Source organism: Oncorhynchus gorbuscha, unplaced genomic scaffold, assembly GCF_021184085.1.
Source record: "Oncorhynchus gorbuscha isolate QuinsamMale2020 ecotype Even-year unplaced genomic scaffold, OgorEven_v1.0 Un_scaffold_346, whole genome shotgun sequence".
Taxonomy (NCBI): domain Eukaryota; kingdom Metazoa; phylum Chordata; class Actinopteri; order Salmoniformes; family Salmonidae; genus Oncorhynchus; species Oncorhynchus gorbuscha.
The window spans coordinates 835,685-854,843 of NW_025745205.1; the positions used below are offsets into that span (position 1 = coordinate 835,685).

At 46.2% G+C, this 19,159-nt stretch overlaps 2 non-coding genes across 2 annotated transcripts; both read left to right on the top strand.

Annotated features, from left to right (window-relative positions):
* The first annotated feature begins 14,830 nt into the window (after positions 1-14,830).
* On the top strand, positions 14,831-14,902 carry trnae-cuc. The gene has a single exon. It is a non-coding gene; the product is annotated as a tRNA-Glu (tRNA).
* A 3,603-nt stretch (positions 14,903-18,505) lies between these two features.
* Positions 18,506-18,577, top strand: trnae-cuc. The gene has a single exon. It is a non-coding gene; the product is annotated as a tRNA-Glu (tRNA).
* The last annotated feature ends 582 nt before the right edge of the window (positions 18,578-19,159 follow it).

Below are 19,159 nucleotides of genomic sequence, written 5' to 3' on the forward strand. Positions count from 1 at the left end.
AACTGGGAAACGAATTACACTGTAGTACCCTTCCCTGGTGGTCTAGTGGTTAGGATTTGGCGCTCTCACCGCCGTGTCCCGGGTTTGATTCCTGGTCAGGGAACTACTCTTTTGCTACATGTTTACTTGCGCAACCTGTCACAATGAATATAGAAGGTTATCGCACATATGTACCAGCTCACACTGGGAACCGATTTGCACTGCAGTGTCCTTCCCAGGTGTTCTAGTGGTGCACCAGACCCTCCTGCAGCAAAGCACCCCCACAACATGATGGTGTTCTTCGGCTTGAAAGCCTCCCCCTTTTCCCTCCGAACATAACAATGGTCATTATGGCCAAACAGTTTGATTTTTGTTTCATCAGACCAGAGGACATTTCTCCAAAAACTAGGATCTTTGTCCCCAAACTGTAGTATGGCTTTTTTATGGCGGTTTTGGAGCAGTAGCTTCTTCCTTGCTGAGCGGCCTCTCGGGGTATGTCGATATAGGACTCGTTTGCCTGTGGATATAGACCATTTTGTACCTGTTTCCTCCAGCATCTTCACAAGGTCCTTTGCTGTTGTTCTGGGATGGATTTGCACTTTTCGACCCAAAGTACGTTCATCTCTAGGAGAGAGAACGCGTCTCCTTCCTGAGCGGTATGACGCCTGCCTGGTCCCATGGTGTTTATACTTGCGTACTATTGTTTCTACAGATACATTTACATTTACATTTAAGTCATTTAGCAGACGCTCTTATCCAGAGCGACTTACAAATTGGTGCATTCACCTTATGACATCCAGTGGAACAGCCACTTTACAATAGTGCATCTAAATCTTTTGGGGGTGAGAAGGATTACTTATCCTGTCCTAGGTATTCCTTAAAGAGATGGGGTTTCAGGTGTCTCCGGAAGGTGGTGATTGACTCCGCTGTCCAGATGAGCGAGGTACCTTCAGGCGTTTGGAAATTGCTCCCAAGGAGAAACCAGACTTGTGGAGGTCTACATTTTTTCTGAGGTCTTGGCTGATTTCCTTTGCTTTTCCCATGGAGTCAAGCAAAGAGGCACTGAGTTTGAAGGTAGGCCTTGAAATACATCTACAGGTACACCTCCAATTGACTCAAAGGATGTCAATTAGCCTATCAGAAACTTCTAAAGCCATGACATCATTTTCGGGAATTTTACAAACTGTTTAAAGGCACAGCCAACTTAGTGTATGTAAACTTCTGGCCCACTGAATTTGTGATACAGTGAATTATAAGTGAAATAATCCCTCTGTAAACAATTGTTGGATATATTACTTGTGTCATGCACAAAGTAGATGTCCTAACCGACTGCCAAAACTATCGTTTGTTAGCAAGAAATGTGTGGAGGGGTTGACAAACAGGTTTTAATGACTCCAGCCTAAGTGGATGGAAACTTACGACTTCAACTATATGTACCATTTCAAACTGGGAAACGAATTACACTGTAGTACCCTTCCCTGGTGGTCTAGTGGTTAGGATTTGGCGCTCTCACCGCCGTGTCCCGGGTTTGATTCCTGGTCAGGGAACTACTCTTTTGCTACATGTTTACTTGAACAACCTGTCACAATGAATACAGAAGGTTATCGCACATATGTACCAGCTCACACTTGGAACCGATTTGCACTGTAGTACCCTTCCCTGGTGGTCTAGTGGTTAGGATTCGGTGCTCTCACCGCCGCTGCCCGGGTTCGATTCCCGGTCAGGGAACTACTCTTTTGCTACATGTTTACTTGTGCAACCTGTCACAATGAATATAGAAGGTTATCGCACATATGTACCAGCTCACACTGGGAACCGATTTGCACTGTGGTACCCTTCCCTGGTGGTCTAGTGGTTAGGATTCGGTGCAAAAACTAGGTTATTGCAAAAACTAGGATCTTTGTCCCCAAACTGTAGTATGGCTTTTTTATGGCGGTTTTGGAGCAGTAGCTTCTTCCTTGCTGAGCGGCCTCTCGGGGTATGTCGTTATAGGACTCGTTTGCCTGTGGATATAGACCATTTTGTACCTGTTTCCTCCAGCATCTTCACAAGGTCCTTTGCTGTTGTTCTGGGATGGATTTGCACTTTTCGACCCAAAGTACGTTCATCTCTAGGAGAGAGAACGCGTCTCCTTCCTGAGCGGTATGATGCCTGCGTGGTCCCATGGTGTTTATACTTGCGTACTAGAGATGGGGTTTCAGGTGTCTCCGGAAGGTGTTTCTACAGATGAGCGAGGTACCTTCAGGCGTTTGGAAATTGCTCCCAAGGAGGAACCAGACTTGTGGAGGTCTACATTTTTTTCTGAGGTCTTGCCTGATTTCCTTTGCTTTTCCCATGGAGTCAAGCAAAGAGGCACTGAGTTTGAAGGTAGGCCTTGAAATACATCTACAGGTACACCTCCAATTGACTCAAAGGATGTCAATTAGCCTATCAGAAACTTCTAAAGCCATGACATCATTTTCGGGAATTTTACAAACTGTTTAAAGGCACAGCCAACTTAGTGTATGTAAACTTCTGGCCCACTGAATTTGTGATACAGTGAATTATAAGTGAAATAATCCCTCTGTAAACAATTGTTGGATATATTACTTGTGTCATGCACAAAGTAGATGTCCTAACCGACTGCCAAAACTATCGTTTGTTAGCAAGAAATGTGTGGAGGGGTTGACAAACAGGTTTTAATGACTCCAGCCTAAGTGGATGGAAACTTACGACTTCAACTATATGTACCATTTCAAACTGGGAAACGAATTACACTGTAGTACCCTTCCCTGGTGGTCTAGTGGTTAGGATTTGGCGCTCTCACCGCCGTGTCCCGGGTTTGATTCCTGGTCAGGGAACTACTCTTTTGCTACATGTTTACTTGCGCAACCTGTCACAATGAATATAGAAGGTTATCGCACATATGTACCAGCTCACACTGGGAACCGATTTGCACTGCAGTGTCCTTCCCAGGTGTTCTAGTGGTGCACCAGACCCTCCTGCAGCAAAGCACCCCCACAACATGATGGTGTTCTTCGGCTTGAAAGCCTCCCCCTTTTCCCTCCGAACATAACAATGGTCATTATGGCCAAACAGTTTGATTTTGTTTCATCAGACCAGAGGACATTTCTCCAAAAACTAGGATCTTTGTCCCCAAACTGTAGTATGGCTTTTTTATGGCGGTTTTGGAGCAGTAGCTTCTTCCTTGCTGAGCGGCCTCTCGGGGTATGTCGATATAGGACTCGTTTGCCTGTGGATATAGACCATTTTGTACCTGTTTCCTCCAGCATCTTCACAAGGTCCTTTGCTGTTGTTCTGGGATGGATTTGCACTTTTTTCGACCCAAAGTACGTTCATCTCTAGGAGAGAGAACGCGTCTCCTTCCTGAGCGGTATGACGCCTGCCTGGTCCCATGGTGTTTATACTTGCGTACTATTGTTTCTACAGATACATTTACATTTACATTTAAGTCATTTAGCAGACGCTCTTATCCAGAGCGACTTACAAATTGGTGCATTCACCTTATGACATCCAGTGGAACAGCCACTTTACAATAGTGCATCTAAATCTTTTAGGGGGTGAGAAGGATTACTTATCCTGTCCTAGGTATTCCTTAAAGAGATGGGGTTTCAGGTGTCTCCGGAAGGTGGTGATTGACTCCGCTGTCCAGATGAGCGAGGTACCTTCAGGCGTTTGGAAATTGCTCCCAAGGAGAAACCAGACTTGTGGAGGTCTACAAATTTTTTTCTGAGGTCTTGCTGATTTCCTTTGCTTTTCCCATGGAGTCAAGCAAAGAGGCACTGAGTTTGAAGGTAGGCCTTGAAATACATCTACAGGTACACCTCCAATTGACTCAAAGGATGTCAATTAGCCTATCAGAAACTTCTAAAGCCATGACATCATTTTCGGGAATTTTACAAACTGTTTAAAGGCACAGCCAACTTAGTGTATGTAAACTTCTGGCCCACTGAATTTGTGATACAGTGAATTATAAGTGAAATAATCCCTCTGTAAACAATTGTTGGATATATTACTTGTGTCATGCACAAAGTAGATGTCCTAACCGACTGCCAAAACTATCGTTTGTTAGCAAGAAATGTGTGGAGGGGTTGACAAACAGGTTTTAATGACTCCAGCCTAAGTGGATGGAAACTTACGACTTCAACTATATGTACCATTTCAAACTGGGAAACGAATTACACTGTAGTACCCTTCCCTGGTGGTCTAGTGGTTAGGATTTGGCGCTCTCACCGCCGTGTCCCGGGTTTGATTCCTGGTCAGGGAACTACTCTTTTGCTACATGTTTACTTGAACAACCTGTCACAATGAATACAGAAGGTTATCGCACATATGTACCAGCTCACACTTGGAACCGATTTGCACTGTAGTACCCTTCCCTGGTGGTCTAGTGGTTAGGATTCGGTGCTCTCACCGCCGCTGCCCGGGTTCGATTCCCGGTCAGGGAACTACTCTTTTGCTACATGTTTACTTGTGCAACCTGTCACAATGAATATAGAAGGTTATCGCACATATGTACCAGCTCACACTGGGAACCGATTTGCACTGTGGTACCCTTCCCTGGTGGTCTAGTGGTTAGGATTCGGTGCAAAAACTAGGTTATTGCAAAAACTAGGATCTTTGTCCCCAAACTGTAGTATGGCTTTTTTATGGCGGTTTTGGAGCAGTAGCTTCTTCCTTGCTGAGCGGCCTCTCGGGGTATGTCGTTATAGGACTCGTTTGCCTGTGGATATAGACCATTTTGTACCTGTTTCCTCCAGCATCTTCACAAGGTCCTTTGCTGTTGTTCTGGGATGGATTTGCACTTTTCGACCCAAAGTACGTTCATCTCTAGGAGAGAGAACGCGTCTCCTTCCTGAGCGGTATGACGCCTGCGTGGTCCCATGGTGTTTATACTTGCGTACTATTGTTTCTACAGATGAGCGAGGTACCTTCAGGCGTTTGGAAATTGCTCCCAAGGAGGAACCAGACTTGTGGAGGTCTACATTTTTTTCTGAGGTCTTGCCTGATTTCCTTTGCTTTTCCCATGGAGTCAAGCAAAGAGGCACTGAGTTTGAAGGTAGGCCTTGAAATACATCTACAGGTACACCTCCAATTGACTCAAAGGATGTCAATTAGCCTATCAGAAACTTCTAAAGCCATGACATCATTTTCGGGAATTTTACAAACTGTTTAAAGGCACAGCCAACTTAGTGTATGTAAACTTCTGGCCCACTGAATTTGTGATACAGTGAATTATAAGTGAAATAATCCCTCTGTAAACAATTGTTGGATATATTACTTGTGTCATGCACAAAGTAGATGTCCTAACCGACTGCCAAAACTATCGTTTGTTAGCAAGAAATGTGTGGAGGGGTTGACAAACAGGTTTTAATGACTCCAGCCTAAGTGGATGGAAACTTACGACTTCAACTATATGTACCATTTCAAACTGGGAAACGAATTACACTGTAGTACCCTTCCCTGGTGGTCTAGTGGTTAGGATTCGGTGCTCTCACCGCCGTGTCCCGGGTTTGATTCCTGGTCAGGGAACTACTCTTTTGCTACATGTTTACTTGAACAACCTGTCACAATGAATGCAGAAGGTTATCGCACATATGTACCAGCTCACATTGGAACCGATTTGCACTGTAGTACCCTTCCCTGGTGTTCTAGTGGTTAGGATTCGGTGCTCTCACCGCAGCTGCCCGGGTTCGATTCCCGGTCAGGGAACTACTCTTTTGCTACATGTTTACTTGTGCAACCTGTCACAATTAGGTTGTGCAACCTGTCACAATGAATTTAGAAGGTTATGGTCACATATGTACCAGCTCACACTGGGAACCGATTTGCACTGTAGTACCCTTCCCTGGTGGTCTTGTGGTTAGGATTTGGCGCATCAAAACTAGGTTATTGCAAAAACTAGGATCTTTGTCCCCAAACTGTAGTATGGCTTTTTTATGGCGGTTTTGGAGCAGTAGCTTCTTCCTTGCTGAGCGGCCTCTCGGGGTATGTCGATATAGGACTCGTTTGCCTGTGGATATAGACCATTTTGTACCTGTTTCCACCAGCATCTTCACAAGGTCCTTTGCTTTTGTTCTGGGATGGATTTGCACTTTTCGACCCAAAGTACGTTCATCTCTAGGAGAGAGAACGCGTCTCCTTCCTGAGCGGTATGACGCCTGCGTGGTCCCATGGTGTTTATACTTCCGTACTATTGTTTCTACAGATGAGCGAGGTACCTTCAGGCGTTTGGAAATTGCTCCCAAGGAGGAACCAGACTTGTGGAGATCTACATTGTTTTCTGAGGTCTTGGCTGATTTCCTTTGCTTTTCCCATGGAGTCAAGCAAAGAGGCACTGAGTTTGAAGGTAGGCCTTGAAATACATCTACAGGTACACCTCCAATTGACTCAAAGGATGTCAATTAGCCTATCAGAAGCTTCTAAAGCCATGACATCATTTTCGGGAATTTTACAAACTGTTTAAAGGCACAGCCAACTTAGTGTATGTAAACTTCTGGCCCACTGAATTTGTGATACAGTGAATTATAAGTGAAATAATCCCTCTGTAAACAATTGTTGGAAAAATTACTTGTGTCATGCACAAAGCAGATGTCCTAACCGACTGCCAAAACTATCGTTTGTTAGCAAAAAATGTGTGGAGGGGTTGACAAACAGGTTTTAATGACTCCAGCCTAAGTGGATGGAAACTTACGACTTCAACTATATGTACCATTTCAAACTGGGAAACGAATTGCACTGTAGTACCCTTCCCTGGTGGTCTAGTGGTTAGGATTCGGCGCTCTCACTGCCGCGGCCCGGGTTTGACTCCCGATTTGCACTGTAGTACCCTTCCCCGGTGGTTCAACTCCCAGTTTGACTCCCGATTTGCACTGTAGTACCCTTCCCTGGTGGTCTAGTGGTTAGGATTCGGCGCTCTCACCGCCGCGTCCCGGGTTTGATTCCTGGTCAGGGAACTACTCTTTTGCTACATGTTTACTTGAACAACCTGTCACAATGAATACAGAAGGTTATCGCACATATGTACCAGCTCACACTTGGAACCGATTTGCACTGTAGTGCCCTTCCCTGGTGGTCTAGTGGTTAGGATTCGGCGCTCTCACCGCCGCGGCCCGGGTTCGATTCCTGGTCAGGGAACTACTCTATTGCTACATGTTTACTTGTACAACCTGTCACAATGAATATAGAAGGTTATCACACATATGTACCAGCTCACACTTGGAACCGATTTGCACTGTAGTACCCTTCCCTGGTGGTCTAGTGGTTAGGATTCGGCGCTCTCACAGCTGCGGCAGGGGTTCGATTCCCGGTCAGGGAACCACTCTTTTGCTACATGTTTACTTGTGCAACCTGTCACAATGAATATAGAAGGTTATCGCACATATGTACCAGCTCACACTTGGAACCGATTTGCACTGTAGTACCCTTCCCTGGTGGTCTAGTGTTTAGGATTCGGCGCTCTCACTGCCGCGGCCCGGGTTCGATTCCCGGTCAGGGAAATAGTCTATGCTCCTTGTTTACTTGTGCAACCTGTCACTATGAATTTAGTAGGTTGTCGCACATATGTACCACTTCAAATTGCAAACCGATTTGCCCTGCAGTGTCCGTCCCAGGTGTTCTAGTGGTGCACCAGACCCTCCTGCAGCAAAGCACCCCCACAACATGATGGTGTTCTTCGGCTTGAAATCCTCCCCCTTTTCCCTCCAAACATAACAATGGTCATTATGGCCAAACAGTTCGATTTTGTTTCATCAGACCAGAGGACATTTCTCCAAAAACTAGGATCTTTGTCCCCAAACTGTAGTATGGCTTTTTTATGGCGGTTTTGGAGCAGTAGCTTTTTCCTTGCTGAGCGACCTCTCGGGGTATGTCGATATAGGACTCGTTTGCCTGTGGATATAGACCATTTTGTACCTTTTTCCTCCAGCATCTTCACAAGGTCCTTTGCTGTTGTTCTGGGATGGATTTGCACTTTTCGACCCAAAGTACGTTCATCTCTAGGAGAGAGAACGCGTCTCCTTCCTGAGCGGTATGACGCCTGCGTGGTCCCATGGTGTTTATACTTGCGTACTATTGTTTCTACAGATGAGCTAGGTACCTTCAGGCGTTTGGAAATTGCTCCCAAGGAGGAACCAGACTTGTGGAGGTCTACATTTTTTTCTGAGGTCTTGGCTGATTTCCTTTGCTTTTCCCATGGAGTCAAGCAAAGAGGCACTGAGTTTGAAGGTAGACCTTGAAATACATCTACAGTTACACCTCCAATTGACTCAAAGGATGTCAATAAGCCTATCAGAAGCTTCTAAAGCCATGACATCATTTTCGGGAATTTTACAAACTGTTTAAAGGCACAGCCAACTTTGTGTATGTAAACTTCTGGCCCACTGAATTTGTGATACAGTGAATTATAAGTGAAATAATCCCTCTGTAAACAATTGTTGGAAAAATTACTTGTGTCATGCACAAAGGAGATGTCCTAACCGACTGCCAAAACTATTGTTTGTTAGCAAGAAATGTGTGGAGGGGTTGACAAACAGGTTTTAATGACTCAAGCCTAAGTGGATGGAAACTTACGACTTCAACTATATGTACCATTTCAAACTGGGAAACGAATTGCACTGTAGTACCCTTCCCTGGTGGTCTAGTGGTTAGGATTCGGCGCTCTCACCCCTGCGGCCCAGGTTCGACTCCCGATTTCCACTGTAGTACCCTTTCCTGGTGGTTCGACTCCCAGTTCGACTCCCGATTTGCACTGTAGTACCCTTCCCTGGTGGTCTAGTGGTTAGGATTCGGCGCTCTCACTGCCGCGGCCCGGGTTCAATTCCCGGTCAGGGAACTACTCTATTGCTACATGTTTACTTGTACAACCTGTCACAATGAATATATGTTATCGCACATATGTACCAGTTCACACTTGGAAACGATTTGCACTGTCGTACCCTTCCCTGGTGGTCTAGTGGTTAGGATTCGGCGCTCTCACCGCCGCGGCCCGGTTTTGATTCCTGATCAGGGAACTACTCTTTTGCTACATGTTTACTTGTACAACCTGTCACAATGAATATAGAAGGTTATCGCACATTTGTACCAGCTCACACTGGGAACCGATTTGCACTGTATTATCCTTCCCTGGTGGTCTAGTCGTTAGGATTCGGTGCTCTCACTGCCGCGGCCCGGGTTCGATTCCCGGTCAGGGAACTACTCTTTTGCTACATGTTTACTTGTACAACCTGTCACAATGAATATAGAAGGTTATCGCACATATGTACCAGCTCACACTGGGAACCGATTTGCACTGTATAATCCTTCCCTGGTGGTCTAGTGGTTAGGATTTGGCGCTCTCACCGCTGCTGCCCGGGTTTGATTCCCGGTCAGGGAAATAGTCTATGCTCCTTGTGCAACCTGTCACAATGAATATAGAAGGTTATCGCACATATGTACCAGCTCACACTGGGAACCGATTTGCACTGCAGTGTCCTTCCCAGTTGTTCTAGTGGTGCACCAGACCCTCCTGCAGCAAAGCACCCCCACAACATGATGGTGTTCTTTGGCTTGAAAGCCTCCCCCTTTTCCCTCCAAGCATAACAATGGTCATTATGGCCAAACAGTTCGATTTTTGTTTCATCAGACCAGAGGACATTTCTCCAATAACTAGGATCTTTGTCCCCAAACTGTAGTATGGCTTTTTTTATGGCGGTTTTGGTGCAGTAGCTTCTTCCTTGTTGAGCGGCCTCTCGGGGTATGTCGATATAGGACTCGTTTGCGTGTGGATATAGACCATTTTGTACCTGTTTCCTCAAGCATCTTCACAAGGTCCTTTGCTGTTGTTCTGGGATGGATTTGCACTTTTCGACCCAAAGTACGTTCATCTCTAGGAGAGAGAACGCGTCTCCTTCCTGAGCGGTATGACGCCTGCGTGGTCCCATGGTGTTTATACTTGCGTACTATTGTTTCTACAGATACATTTACATTTACATTTAAGTCATTTAGCAGACGCTCTTATCCAGAGCGACTTACAAATTGGTGCATTCACCTTATGACATCCAGTGGAACAGCCACTTTACAATAGTGCATCTAAATCTTTTAGGGGGGGGTGAGAAGGATTACTTATCCTATCCTAGGTATTCCTTAAAGAGGTGGGGTTTCAGGTGTCTCCGGAAGGTGGTGATTGACTCCGCTGTCCAGATGAGCGAGGTACCTTCAGGCGTTTGGAAATTGCTCCCAAGGAGAAACCAGACTTGTGGAGGTCTACATTTTTTCTGAGGTCTTGGCTGATTTCCTTTGCTTTTCCCGTGGAGTCAAGCAAAGAGGCACTGAGTTTGAAGGTAGGCCTTGAAACATCATCTACAGGTACACCTCCAATTGACTCAAAGGATGTCAATTAGCCTATCAGAAGCTTCTAAAGCCATGGCATCATTTTCGGGAATTTTACAAACTGTTTAAAGGCACAGCCAATTTAGTGTATGTAAACTTCTGGCCCACTGAATTTGTGATACAGTGAATTATAAGTGAAATAATCCCAATGTAAACAATTGTTGGAAAAATGACTTGTGTCATGCACAAAGTAGATGTCCTAACCGTCAGCCAAAACGATCGTTTGTTAGCAAGAAATGTGGGGAGGGGTTGACAAACAGGTTTTAATGACTCCAGCCTAAGTGGATGGAAACTTACGACTTCAACTATATGTACCATTTCAAACTGGGAAACAAATTGCACTGTAGTACCCTTCCCTGGTGGTCTAGTGGTTAGGATTCTGCGCTCTCACCGCCGCGGCCCGGGTTCGATTCCCGATCAGGGAACTACTCTTTTGCTACATGTTTACGTGTGCAACCTGTCACAATGAATACAGAAGGTTATCGCACATATGTACCAGCTCACACTGGGAACCGATTTGCACTGTTGTACCCTTCCCTGGTGGTCTAGTGGTTAGGATTCGGCGCTCTCACCGCCACGTCCAGGTTTTGATTCCCGGTCAGGGAACTACTCTTTTGCTACATGTTTACTTGTACAACCTGTCACAATGAATATAGAAGGTTATTGCACATATGTAGCAGCTCACACTGAGAACCGATTTGCACTGTAGTACCCTTCCCTGGTGGTCTAGTGGTTAGGATTCGGTGTTCTCACTGCGGCCCGGGTTCGATTCCCGGTCAGGGAAATAGTCTATTCTCCTTGTTTACTTGTGCAACCTGTTACTATGAATTTAGTAGGTTGTCGCACATATGTACCACTTCAAATTGCAAACCGATTTGCCCTACAGTGTCCTTCCCAGGTGTTCTAGTGGTGCACCAGACCCTCCTGCAGCAAAGCACCCCCACAACATGATGGTGTTCTTCGGCTTGAAAGCCTCCCCCTTTTCCCTCCAAACATAACAATGGTCATTATGTCCAAACAGTTCGATTGTTGTTTCATCAGACCAGAGGACATTTCTCCAATAACTAGGATCTTTGTCCCCAAACTGTAGTATGGCTTTTTTATGGCGGTTTTGGAGCAGTAGCTTCTTCCTTGCTGAGCGGCCTCTCCGGGTATGTCGATATAGGACTCGTTTGCCTGTGGATATAGACCATTTTGTACCTGTTTCCTCCAGCATCTTCACAAGGTCCTTTGCTGTTGTTCTGGGATGGATTTGCACTTTTCGACCCAAAGTTTTAATGACTCCAGCCTAAGTGGATGGAAACTTACGACTTCAACTATATGTACCATTTCAAACTGGGAAACGAATTGCACTGTAGTATCCTTCCCTGGTGGTCTAGTGGTTAGGATTCGATTCCCGGTCAGTGAACTGCTCTTTTGCTACATGTTTACGTGTGCAACCTGTCACAATGAATATAGAAGGTTATCGCACATATGTAGCAGCTCACACTGGGAAACAATTTGAAATGTTGTACCCTTCCCTGGTGGTCTAGTGCTTAGGATTCGGCGCTCTCACAGCCGCTGCCCGGGTTCGATTCCCGTTCAGGGAACTAATCTTTTGCTACATGTTTACTTGTGCAACCAATTTGCACTGCAGTGTCCTTCCCAGGTGTTCTAGTGGTGCACCAGACCCTCCTGCAGCAAAGCACCCCCACAACATGATGGTGTTCTGAGCGGGCTCTCGAGGTATGTCGATATAGGACTCGTTTGCCTGTGGATATAGACCATTTTGTACCTGTTTCCTCCAGCATCTTCACAAGGTCCTTTGCTGTTGTTCTGGGATGGATTTGCACTTTTCGACCCAAAGTACGTTCATCTCTAGGAGAGAGAACGCGTCTCCTTCCTGAGCGGTATGACGCCTGCGCCATACCATGGTGTTTATACTTGCGTACTATTGTTTCTACAGATGAGCGAGGTACCTTCAGGCGTTTGGAAATTGCTCCCAAGGAGGAACCAGACTTGTGGAGGTCTACATTTGTTTTCTGAGGTTTTGCCTGATTTCCTTTGCTTTTCCCATGGAGTCAAGCAAAGAGGCACTGAGTTTGAAGGTAGGCCTTGAAATACATCTACAGGTACTCCTCCAATTGACTCAAAGGATGTCAATTAGCCTATCAGAAGCTTCTAAAGCCATGACATCATTTTCAGGAATTTTACAAACTGTTTAAAGGCACAGCCAACTCATTGTATGTAAACTTCTGGCCCACTGAATTTGTGATACAGTGAATTATAAGTGAAATAATCCCAATGTAAACAATTGTTGGAAAAATGACTTGTGTCATGCACAAAGTAGATGTCCTAACCGTCTGCCAAAACGATCGTTTGTTAGCAAGAAATGTGGGGAGGGGTTGACAAACAGGTTTTAATGACTCCAGCCTAAGTGGATGGAAACTTACGACTTCAACTATATGTACCATTTCAAACTGGGAAACGAATTGCACTGTAGTACCCTTCCCTGGTGGTCTAGTGGTTAGGATTCGGCGCTCTCACCGCCGCGCCCCGGGTTTGACTCCCGATTTCCACTGTAGTACCCTTCCCTGGTGGTTCGACTCCCAGTTCGACTCCCGATTTGCACTGTAGTACCCTTCCCTGGTGGTTTAGTGGTTAGGATTCGGTGCTCTCACCGCTGCGCCCCGGGTTCGATTCACGGTCAGGGAACTAATCTTTTGCTACATGTTTACTTGTACAACCTGTCACAATGAATATAGAAGGTTATCGCACATATGTACCAGCTCACACTTGGAACCGATTTGCACTGTCGTACCCTTCCCTGGTGGTCTAGTGGTTAGGATTCGGCGCTCTCACCGCCGCGGCCCGGGTTCCATTCCTGGTCAGGGAACTACTCATTTTGCTACATGTTTACTTGTACAACCTGTCACAATTAATATAGAAGGTTATCGCACATATGTACCAGCTCACACTGAGAACCGATTTGCACTGTATTATCCTTCCCTGGTGGTCTAGTGGTTAGGATTTGGCACTCTCACCGCCGCGCCCTGGGTTTGATTCCCGCTCAGGGAAATAGTCTATGCTCCTTGTTTACTTGTGCAACCTGTCACTATGAATTTAGTAGGTTGTCGCACATATGTACCACTTCAAATTGCAAACCGATTTGCCCTGCAGTTTCCTTCCCAGGTGTTCTAGTGGTGCACCAGACCCTCCTGCAGCAAAGCACCCCCACAACATGATGGTGTTCTTCGGCTTGAAAGCCTCCCCCTTTTCCCTCCAAACATAACAATGGTCATTATGGCCAAACAGTTCGATTTTTGTTTCATCAGACCAGAGGACATTTCTCCAATAACTAGGATCTTTGTCCCCAAACTGTAGTATGGCTTTTTTATGGCGGTTTTGGAGCAGTAGCTTCTTCCTTGCTGAGCGGCCTCTCGGGGTATGTCGATATAGGACTCGTTTGCCTGTGGATATAGACCATTTTGTACCTGTTTCCTCCAGCATCTTCACAAGGTCCTTTGCTGTTGTTAAGGGATGGATTTGCACTTTTCGACTCAAAGTACGTTCATCTCTAGGAGAGAGAACGCGTCTCCTTCCTGAGCGGTATGACGCCTGCGTCATACCATGGTGTTTATACTTGTGTACTATTGTTTCTACAGATGAGCGAGGTACCTTCAGGCGTTTGGAAATTGCTCCCAAGGAGGAACCAGACTTGTGGAGGTCTACATTTCTTTCTGAGGTCTTGCCTGATTTTCTTTGCTTTTCTCAAGGAGTTAAGCAAAGAGACACTGAGTTTGAAGGTAGGCCTTGAAATACATCTACAGGTACACCTCCAATTGACTCAAAGGATGTCAATTAGCCTATCAGAAGCTTCTAAAGCCATGACATCATTTTCGGGAATTTTACAAACTGTTTAAAGGCACAGCCAACTCATTGTATGTAAACTTCTGGCCCACTGAATTTGTGATACAGTGAATTATAAGTGAAATAATCCCAATGTAAACAATTGTTGGAAAAATGACTTGTGTCATGCACAAAGTAGATGTCCTAACCGTCTGCAATAACGATCGTTTGTTAGCAAGAAATGTGGGGAGGGGTTGATAAACAGGTTTTAATGACTCCAGCCTAAGTGGATGGAAACTTACGACTTCAACTATATGTACCATTTCAAACTGGGAAACGAATTGCACTGAAGTACCCTTCCCTGGTGGTCTAGTGGTTAGGATTCGGCGCTCTCACTGCCGCGGCCCGGGTTCGACTCCTGATTTCCACTGTAGTACCCTTCCCTGGTGGTTTGACTCCTGATTTCCACTGTAGTACCCTTCCCTGGTGGTTCTACTCCCAGTTTGACTCCCGATTTGCACTGTAGTACCCTTCCCTAGTGGTCTACTACTGTTTTGCTACATGTTTACTTGTACAACCTGTCACAATGAATATAGAAGGTTATCGCACATATGTACCAGCTCACACTGGGAACCGATTTGCACTGTAGTACCCTTCCCTGGTGGTCTAGTGGTTAGGATTCGGCGCTCTCACCGCCGTGGCCCGGGTTCGATTCCCGGTCAGGGAAATAGTCTATTCTCCTTGTTTACTTGTGCAACCTGTCACTATGAATTTAGTAGGTTGTCGCACATATTTTTTTCTTTTGGAAAAGTTTTATTTTCACAATTGCTTTAAAAAAAACAGCTCATACATTAATTTAATCATTTATACACATAAAAACGGCAACAAGGCATAAAACACAGCATTTGAATTTACATTTAAATTTGTTAAAAGTACGTGTTGTTAAAACCAATGACAACAACTATGAATAAAAGTACTTTCTTTGTAAAAAGAAATCTGTAAAAGCCATTTAAAATGTGTACGAAATGATTCAACAAAGTTAAAACATTTTTAAGACGTTAGAAACATGTTAAAAAGTCACTTTGTTAAAAGGCTGTCTTCAATCGCTTGTACAGGAGCGGGGTGAGTCCTTATCAAACTCGCCTCATCCTGCTCTCCCGAATAGACCATCGTCCCGTCCTTTGGGGCCCAGAGGAGATCCCTCCCCTAGGCGCATCGCCCTAGGCGCCGCAGCGCTGTCAGGCCGTGGCCGCTGGGACCTAGGGTGTTGTGGGGGACCCTTCGCCTGGGGTCGAGGCCCCCTTCCGTTCGTACCACCACAGGGCTTCCGTGGCTACCATGGCCACTGCCTGGGGGTGGTCTCTACGCTTTTGCTACCAGCAGGTTACGGGAGGACCACAGTGCTTCCTTCAGACACGTGAGGGTGGGCCAGAACTTGGTGAAGGCCTTCGGTGGAATGGGCCTTCGGCCCACCCCGTACAGCACGAGCTGAGGTGTTAGGTCCTCCCCTGCTGGCAGACACGAGGTGATCAGGGGCCTGCTTCCTTCCACAGGTCCCTGGCGGCTCTGCACTCCCAGAGCATGTGCCTCACCGACTCTTCTTGGCTGCAGCCCGGTCGGGGCACACGGATGTCCTCGCCATGCCCCGCGAGTGCATAACGGCCCTGACCGGGAGGATATCGTGGGCGACCATCCAGGACAGGTCCCGATGCCGATTCAGGAGAGCAGGATGGGCCACGTTGCGCCAGACCATTGTGGGCTCGCCATAGCGAGCCCGCGCACTGGACATACTGGTTCCCGCTCCTGCACAAGAGAGAGAAGAGAGCGGTGTTTAGTTAAAACCGTGACTGCTTCCTTTTCCAGTTTAAAATGTCTTAAAAATTTCTGGAGCTGGAAGTAGTGGGTGGGGAGCAGGAAAGAGACTGGGGCTCGCAGGTCGACTGGGATCAGCCTCAGTGTCCTGAGGTAAGATCCCAGCCAGAACCATGCGAGGGCCTGTGTCTTGTTATTGACCGGGAGGTGGCAAGAGTCAGATGTAATGCTGTGTAGCGGCTGCCCAGGAACAAGTAGAGGTCAGGCAAGCCTTTCCCCCTTGGACCTGGGCCTCTTGACCACCTCCCTCCTCAGCCTCTCCCACTTGCTTCCCCACAGAAAGTAGAAGAGCATCCGCTCCAGGGCTAAAATACTCCTTCGGGGGGGGGATAAAAACAGAACTGATTAGTAAAAGCACAGGTAAAATCACAGCTTTGATGATTAAAACCTTGCCCTCAAAAGTCAACTGTCGTAGTCCCCAAAAACCCAGTCTCTGTCTTACTGTCCCGAGGATCCCACTCCAGTTCCCACACTGGGAACCGATTTGCACTGTTGTACCCTTCCCTGGTGGTCTAGTGGTTAGGATTCGGCGCTCTCACCGCCACGTCCAGGTTTTGATTCCCGGTCAGGGAACTACTCTTTTGCTACATGTTTACTTGTACAACCTGTCACAATGAATATAGAAGGTTATTGCACATATGTAGCAGCTCACACTGAGAACCGATTTTCACTGTAGTACCCTTCCCTGGTGGTCTAGTGGTTAGGATTCGGTGCTCTCACCGCCGCGGCCTGGGTTCGATTCCCGGTCAGGGAAATAGTCTATTCTCCTTGTTTACTTGTGCAACCTGTTACTATGAATTTAGTAGGTTGTCGCACATATGTACCACTTCAAATTGCAAACCGATTTGCCCTACAGTGTCCTTCCCAGGTGTTCTAGTGGTGCACCAGACCCTCCTGCAGCAAAGCACCCCCACAACATGATGGTGTTCTTCGGCTTGAAAGCCTCCCCCTTTTCCCTCCAAACATAACAATGGTCATTATGGCCAAACAGTTCGATTGTTGTTTCATCAGACCAGAGGACATTTCTCCAATAACTAGGATCTTTGTCCCCAAACTGTAGTATGGCTTTTTTATGGCGGTTTTGGAGCAGTAGCTTCTTCCTTGCTGAGCGGCCTCTCGGGGTATGTCGATATAGGACTCGTTTGCCTGTGGATATAGACCATTTTGTACCTGTTTCCTCCAGCATCTTCACAAGGTCCTTTGCTGTTGTTCTGGGATGGATTTGCACTTTTCGACCCAAAGTTTTAATGACTCCAGCCTAAGTGGATGGAAACTTACGACTTCAACTATATGTACCATTTCAAACTGGGAAACGAATTGCACTGTAGTATCCTTCCCTGGTGGTCTAGTGGTTAGGATTCGATTCCCGGTCAGTGAACTGCTCTTTTGCTACATGTTTACGTGTGCAACCTGTCACAATGAATATAGAAGGTTATCGCACATATGTAGCAGCTCACACTGGGAAACAATTTGAAATGTTGTACCCTTCCCTGGTGGTCTAGTGCTTAGGATTCGGCGCTCTCACAGCCGCTGCCCGGGTTCGATTCCCGTTCAGGGAACTAATCTTTTGCTACATGTTTACTTGTGCAACCGATTTGCACTGCAGTGTCCTTCCCAGGTGTTCTAGTGGTGCACCAGACCCTCCTGCAGCAAAGCACCCCCACAACATGATGGTGTTCTGAGCGGGCTCTCGAGTTATGTCGATATAGGACTCGTTTGCCTGTGGATATAGACCATTTTGTACCTGTTTCCTCCAGCATCTTCACAAGGTCCTTTGCTGTTGTTCTGGGATGGATTTGCACTTTTCGACCCAAAGTACGTTCATCTCTAGGAGAGAGAACGCGTCTCCTTCCTGAGCGGTATGACGCCTGCGCCATACCATGGTGTTTATACTTGCGTACTATTGTTTCTACAGATGAGCGAGGTACCTTCAGGCGTTTGGAAATTGCTCCCAAGGAGGAACCAGACTTGTGGAGGTCTACATTTTTTTTCTGAGGTCTTGCCTGATTTCCTTTGCTTTTCCCATGGAGTCAAGCAAAGAGGCACTGAGTTTGAAGGTAGGCCTTGAAATACATCTACAGGTACACCTCCAATTGACTAAAAGGATGTCAATTAGCCTATCAGAAGCTTCTAAAGCCATGACATCATTTTCGGGAATTTTACAAAATGTTTAAAGGCACAGCCAACTTATTGTATGTAAACTTCTGGCCCACTGAATTTGTGATACAGTGAATTATAAGTGAAATAATCCCAATGTAAACAATTGTTGGAAAAATGACTTGTGTCATGCACAAAGTAGATGTCCTAACCGTCTGCCAAAACGATCGTTTGTTAGCAAGAAATGTGGGGAGGGGTTGACAAACAGGTTTTAATGACTCCAGCCTAAGTGGATGGAAACTTACGACTTCAACTATATGTACCATTTCAAACTGGGAAACGAATTGCACTGTAGTACCCTTCCCTGGTGGTCTAGTGGTTAGGATTCGGCGCTCTCACCGCCGCGGCCCGGGTTCGATTCCCGGTCAGGGAACTACTCTTTTGCTACATCTTTACTTGTACAACCTGTCACAATGAATATAGAAGGTTATCGCACATATGTACCAGCTCACACTGAGAACCAATTTCCAGTGAATTATCCTTCCCTGGTGGTCTATTGGTTAGTATTCGGCGCTCTCACCGCTGCGGCCCGGGTTCGATTCCCGGTCAGGGAAATAGTCTATGCTCCTTGTTTACTTGTGCAATCTGTCACTATGAATTTAGTAGGTTGTCGCACATATGTACCACTTCAAATTGCAAACCGATTTGCCCTGCAGTGTCCTTCCCAGGTGTTCTAGTGGTGCACCAGACCCTCCTGCAGCAAAGCAACCCCACAACATGGTGTTCTTCGGCTTGAAATCCTCCCCCTTTTCCCTCCAAACATAACAATGGTCATTATGGCCAAACAGTTCGATTTTTGTTTCATCAGACCAGAGGACATTTCTCCAAAAACTAGGATCTTTGTCCCCAAACTGTAGTATGGCTTTTTTATGGCGGTTTTGGAGCAGTAGCTTCTTCCTTGCTGAGCGGCCTCTCGGGGTATGTCGATATAGGACTCGTTTGCCTGTGGATATAG